Raw genomic sequence first — 6,000 nt, forward strand, 5'->3', positions numbered from 1 at the left:
CGATCATTAGAGATTCAAAGTCAACATTGTTGGTAAAAAAAAAGTCATGAACATATTTATGTATAAAAATCACAAACTTATTAGAAAATCGTGACATGTTCAAAATCTGGAACATGTTCGAAATTGAAGATTTGTGTCTATTACATGGTGTCCAATCTAGAAGCTAGGATGACAATAATTATGGATGTTAACGGGGGCAAACGGGACGGAGTTTGCATCTTCCGTCCCGCCCCCGCTCCCGAAATGTTCAGTTTTCCTACCCTCGTCCCCGCCCCCGAATCGCATTTATTACCCCCGCCTTTGCCTTCGTTCTCCCGTCCCCGATTGATTTTGGGCTAAAAAATTTGTTATTTAGGCCAAACGAAACTATTTTTTAGGTAACAAATAATTATTTATAGTAGAATTTTACATGTTAAAAATAAAAAAGTTCTAACATTTTAAGAATATTATACTAACAACTTAAAAACATGTTTTGTGATGAATTTTGAAAGCTCAAGATCATGTTATAATTTATTATATTTATATAATATAATTAATATATGTAAATAAGTGTAATTTACTAACGGTGTCCCCATGGGGTTTCGGGACAGGATTGCTTACACTTGTCCCCACCCCCAAAATTAAAATGGGGGTTAACCTTCCCTCCGCTCCCGTCTACACCCATGATTTTTTTTTTAAATTCCCCCAAACGAGACGGGCCCCCACAGAAACGGGTCCCACAGAATTTTTTGACATCCTTAGATGACATGTGTTAAGAGATTACCCAATCCAACCTAGGAACCAATAGAACATTTGGCATTTGATAATCCCAATTCCCACCCATCCAAGAAGATGTTACGTTACGAAAAAAAAAATTATCTCTTGGTTTGATAATCAGTTTAATAAAACTATGTTAGAGACAAATCGTTAACATGAGTAATCATCGATTAAGAAATAAAAATCTATTGTTAGTTTTTTTTAACAACCATATAAATTATTTGCGAACGTTTACTGTGTATGGAACTTTCTTATATATAAAAATTATGAGATTATCTAATTAGGAGTATATGGTGGTTAACTGGTTATATATTAAACTAGTCGGTTATTTGGTAGCAAATTTCTTAAATTTAAATGAAACGCATGACCAATATTATAAATAATAATTCACATAAAACAAAATAAAATTATTGAAGTTAATGCATACATATAACAATTTGAATAAAATGTGTACAATTTACATTGTAGAACAGTTTTCGTGTGAATAATGCATGTTGATTTAACAATAATTTTTTCAAAAATATAATTGTTACTTTGTAGACGATCGCTACTCTCATGAAATATTAGTTTCCAACAAACTTTCACCTGGGTTTTCAACAAATCAATAACTAGATATAAATTTCTCAAATCACTACAATAAATATATGGACATTAGTGACAATACCAATACGGACAACATAGGCATTAGTGGCGACACCTGGGAATGTCGTCAACAATGTCATTGTCGCCCATGTTGGTGTCATTACTAATGCCGATGAAAAAAGACCGCATTATTCCCCCCCCCCCCCCCCCCATATTTTTCATATTGTTACTAAAGTTTTGCAATTGTCGTCTCTAATACTCTCGTTGTCAGAAATATTGTCGCAACTATTGCTCATGATCTCTGCTCTCATCTTATGTAATCGAACCATCTTGTAGACAATCCAACGTCCATCTTATGTTCTCATTATATGATAAGCCAACCTTGGATACCATCCACCACCATTCTCTCTCTCTCTCTCAAAAAAAAAAAAAAAAAAAAACCTTAACTACAACCACCACCACCAACCTTGGCCATAATCCACTAGGCTTGTTAATTCGGATAGTCATTTCGTGTATATGCCTAACACGATAGGACACACATTATTTTTGAATAACCCAAATACAATACGACACGACTTCGTGTTTTTTTCTCTAGCACGAACACGATCCAAATAAAAAACTAACAAACACGTCATACACGTCAAAAGTAACATAAATTTTTCTTTTGTTTAATTAATTCATGCTTAAAAAATGACAAACATAACGACACGACAAAATAACAAAAAAAAAACATCAAAATTTTAACTTAATTAATGTTTAAAAACGACAAACCCGACAAAAAACATAAAATGGTACCGAATGTCCTCAAATTTATAAGATAAAATAGAAATGTGTTCATCTACTCGCGCATATCATTGTTATCCAATTTCATGATATCATTGGTAAGTTTTGGTAAAGATAATTTAACTCTTTTTCACCTACAAAACAAAAAACATAATGTAAACTTAATAAAAAAAAATTAATACATTGAATTCAAATTTTTAGCAAGTAAAAAAAACAAATACCTCTAATTCCAAGCAACCAATCGTTGGTACAGATTATAGCCTCAGCAATGTCGTGTTTCAAATAACTTTGATATTGATTAATAATACGACCACCATTACTAATGGCAGATTGGATGCTATAGTGGAGATTGTGATGCTTAAAATATCTCAAGTTATAGAAGAAAGCTCCAGATAACGGTATAGATGTGCTTTCTAAAAAGAATGAACATCTAAATCCCTACATATGTCATTTCTTGGCTCATCTAAGTACATCTCCAACTGTGACTTTTGAGACAAAGAAAACTCTGTGATGAGTTAAGGATTCAGTCAAGTATCGAATTCAATAAAAAGAAAGAACACAAGATGTAAATACCTTTTTTCAACTCATATTCAGTTTGGATGTAGTCAAGAGTACAAGTTCAATAGATGTGGTAAAATGCGTCCCAAATACCCTAGATTACAACACTATTTATAGTGCTATCACAGACTACAAAATATACAATGTGCCCTCAACATCAAAGAGCACCTACATAAGCACCACATTGAAATACATAGATATATCGAAGGAGTGTATCCTTCGATATAGACTATAAACTTCGCTAAGATTTATAAAGTAAGCTCACATCAAAGTCTTCGACATTTAACACAATATAAACTTTACATTCTCCCCATTTGTGTTGAATGCATCTATCTTCACTTCTTCTATAAAGAACTGATGACTCCAAGAAGGGCTCTGCTAACTTCTAGATACCATCTAAGTATAGAGTGTATCTCTTGCTTTACATCCTCAGTGTTCGTCATGCAATTCTATATTCTTATTAAAGCATTATTGATTTGCAAAGTCAAAAATATCTCATTTAAATCAGTATAGAACATGTGTTCTTCTGCATTTTGTTCTGTTGTTTTTCAAAGAAAACAATTCACTTAGGAGCTTGAAGTGCTTCGCCATCATAAAAACCTGCAATCCCTTCCATTATCGTACATGGCTTAGGAACAGTCTTCTTGAAATCCTTTTTCAGGTCAAAGTTAGACATAATCATTTGAGTATAGTAGTAGATAAGTGTTAACGTATCCCTCAGGGAGAACGTCAAAAAAAAAGAAGTCTAACTAACACCAGGCTTGGCCTAGTCAGAGCCCGATTAAACCCAGTCTGAGGCCAAGGCCAAGCCTTCACCTATGCAAAGATCACTGGCATGGCGGTAAAGATGCAGAACCGTGCCATAACCTCTTCTCTAAGGAATAACACCCCGACAAACGTGGGACCAATTAGAGAGTTCCACTTGCCCATCTAACGATAGCCACTATCATCATAATATCAAAAGATTCCCCTCTAGCCAATGAGGAGATGAGGCAAAAATACATGACGGAGGATCCTCCAATATAGGTCCTCCACGTCACACCTCACAAGTGAATTCTCAAAAGAATCAGTTGAGAGGCACACGCCTCTCAAACAGGTACAAAAGGATCCTTCTTCCTCACGAAGAAGGGGACGGAACTCTTTGTAACAACGTAAATTTTCAAAACAATTTTTCATTTTTAAAACATTCATTTACTCACGAAATAACATCAAACATATTGTATCAAATGTTATTATCACAAAAACATCTTCCGAGAATCCAAAACATAAACTCCTCAAGTGTGTACGAATCATGTCGGCGCCTTCCCGCGCTCATCACTAGTACCTGAAACACATCACACAACAACTGTAAGCATAAATGCTTAGTGAGTTCCCCAAAATACCGCATACAACACATACGCCACTTGAGGCTACAATACGACCCTTCGGTCGATGTGTCTCAGCGGGACCCTCCAGTCCCCCAGCTCGTTGGACCCTCTGGTCCGGTCATAGCTCGTTGGTCCCACCGGCCCGGTCTGTATCGTTGGACCCTTCGGTCTGGTCTATAACATCATACAACATACACATAACACATAGCACATAATCTCATACATAGCACATAAGACCCTCTGGTCCACACAAATATACCACTCTAGGTAACGTATAGTGAGAAGACTCACCTCGCTGTCTCGGTAAGTATCTGACTCGGAAGAAATGTGATCTAGCATCCGCCTAATCACACAAAGTAAATACTCTCATAAATACAACTGTACTCAACCCTAAAAGCCAACAAGGTCAACGGTCAAACTTTGGCCCGACTCGTCGAGTGCGCTAGGGCGACTCGGCGAGTCCACGCGTGTCCACTGACTCTCTTGATCCTTTTCTTGGCACGTCGAGTTCTTCCACTGACTCGACGAGCTCCACCTGGCATGAATCGCGGGGCCACCCCGACTCAACTCGCCGAGTCTCAAGAACAACTCGGCGAGTTCCACTTGAACTCAGTCCCCTCTGACTCTCCCTGACTCACTGAGTTATACCCCAACTCAGCAAGTCCACTCACTGAGTGATTAACAGGCAATCTTCATACTACTCGCCGAGTCTGTTCTTCGGACTCGGCGAGTTCATGCCATGCACAAACTCTATACAGCTCCTGAGGTCAGATCTGTTCCATATAATCATAAATCTGGCCTCCCCAAGCATGATAATCATGTAAAGTTTGGACCTTGGCACTCATAACATGCAAATGGTCCAAAATGGGGATTTAGCCCCAAAAATGAAATTCCAAGTTCATGGCTCCCAAAGTGACTCATAAAGCTCCAAAGGTTAAGGCCTCTGGACCTCTTTGGGTCCAGATCCAGAACACAAACTCGAGGAGGGACCAAATGCTCTACTAAATCAACCTCTAAAAGGGTTAGAAAACCCTAACATAAGGAATCAACAACAAAACTGAGGAAGGTCCGAGAATAATACCTCAATACAGCCTCTATGAACTCAAAACCACCAAAATTTTGCACCTCCTTCAGCCTCCTCTTGCCTTGACCACTTCCTTCTTGCAAAAACACCCACAAAATGATCGAGAATGGCCTTTCCTTCCTCACAAATGCTCTAGATCTCTTAGGGTTTCTCTCTGGGGGTTGATGGCCGCAAATGACGGCCATAAGGGCCTTTAAATAGGTCCCAAACCCTGTAAATTAGGGTTGCATTAAACAGCATGGACTCGCCGAGTCCAGACGCAAACCTGCGTGAACATCCGCGATCCTACTCGGCGAGTTTAGACCCCAACTCGCCGAGTCTCCTACAACACCCAAAAATAAAAGGAACAAAATAATACCTGGGAATCCGGATGTTACACTCTTTTTCATGTGATTTACTCTTACTTCTCTCATCCCTCATTCTAACTTGATCGTCGGAGCTTCGTCTCAAGAATTCCTCTCGGACGTCGACTAACGATCATCTTTCTCTTTTGCATTGTGATATCAAGAGAAGGAACTTGCACAGAACCCATCATCTATCTTAATCCAACCATATCCAACATATCACAACATTTGGCGCCATCCAGACGTATCTCTAGAACGATACATCCACGAAGCAAACCCAAAGAGCAACAATGACAGGCGAAATCCCAGTGGCATCAGGAACAACAGAGAGAAGTCTGTTGCATCCAATTTAGCCATTAGATGAAGGGAAAACTTCCGTTTAGGAAGAACACGCTTCAAACCGCACACCAGTCTCAGAGACACCGTCTAGCTTTGCAGCTGAAATGGAGGCAAATTACATAGCTAGTCTATGGCTCCCAACAGCTAACCCAGCTCTGCAAGTAGCAATCGTAACCACAACTCCACA

This window comes from Lactuca serriola, chromosome 8 (genome assembly GCF_051521515.1).
Source record: "Lactuca serriola cultivar US96UC23 chromosome 8, Lser_US96UC23_V15, whole genome shotgun sequence".
Taxonomy (NCBI): Eukaryota; Viridiplantae; Streptophyta; class Magnoliopsida; order Asterales; family Asteraceae; genus Lactuca; species Lactuca serriola.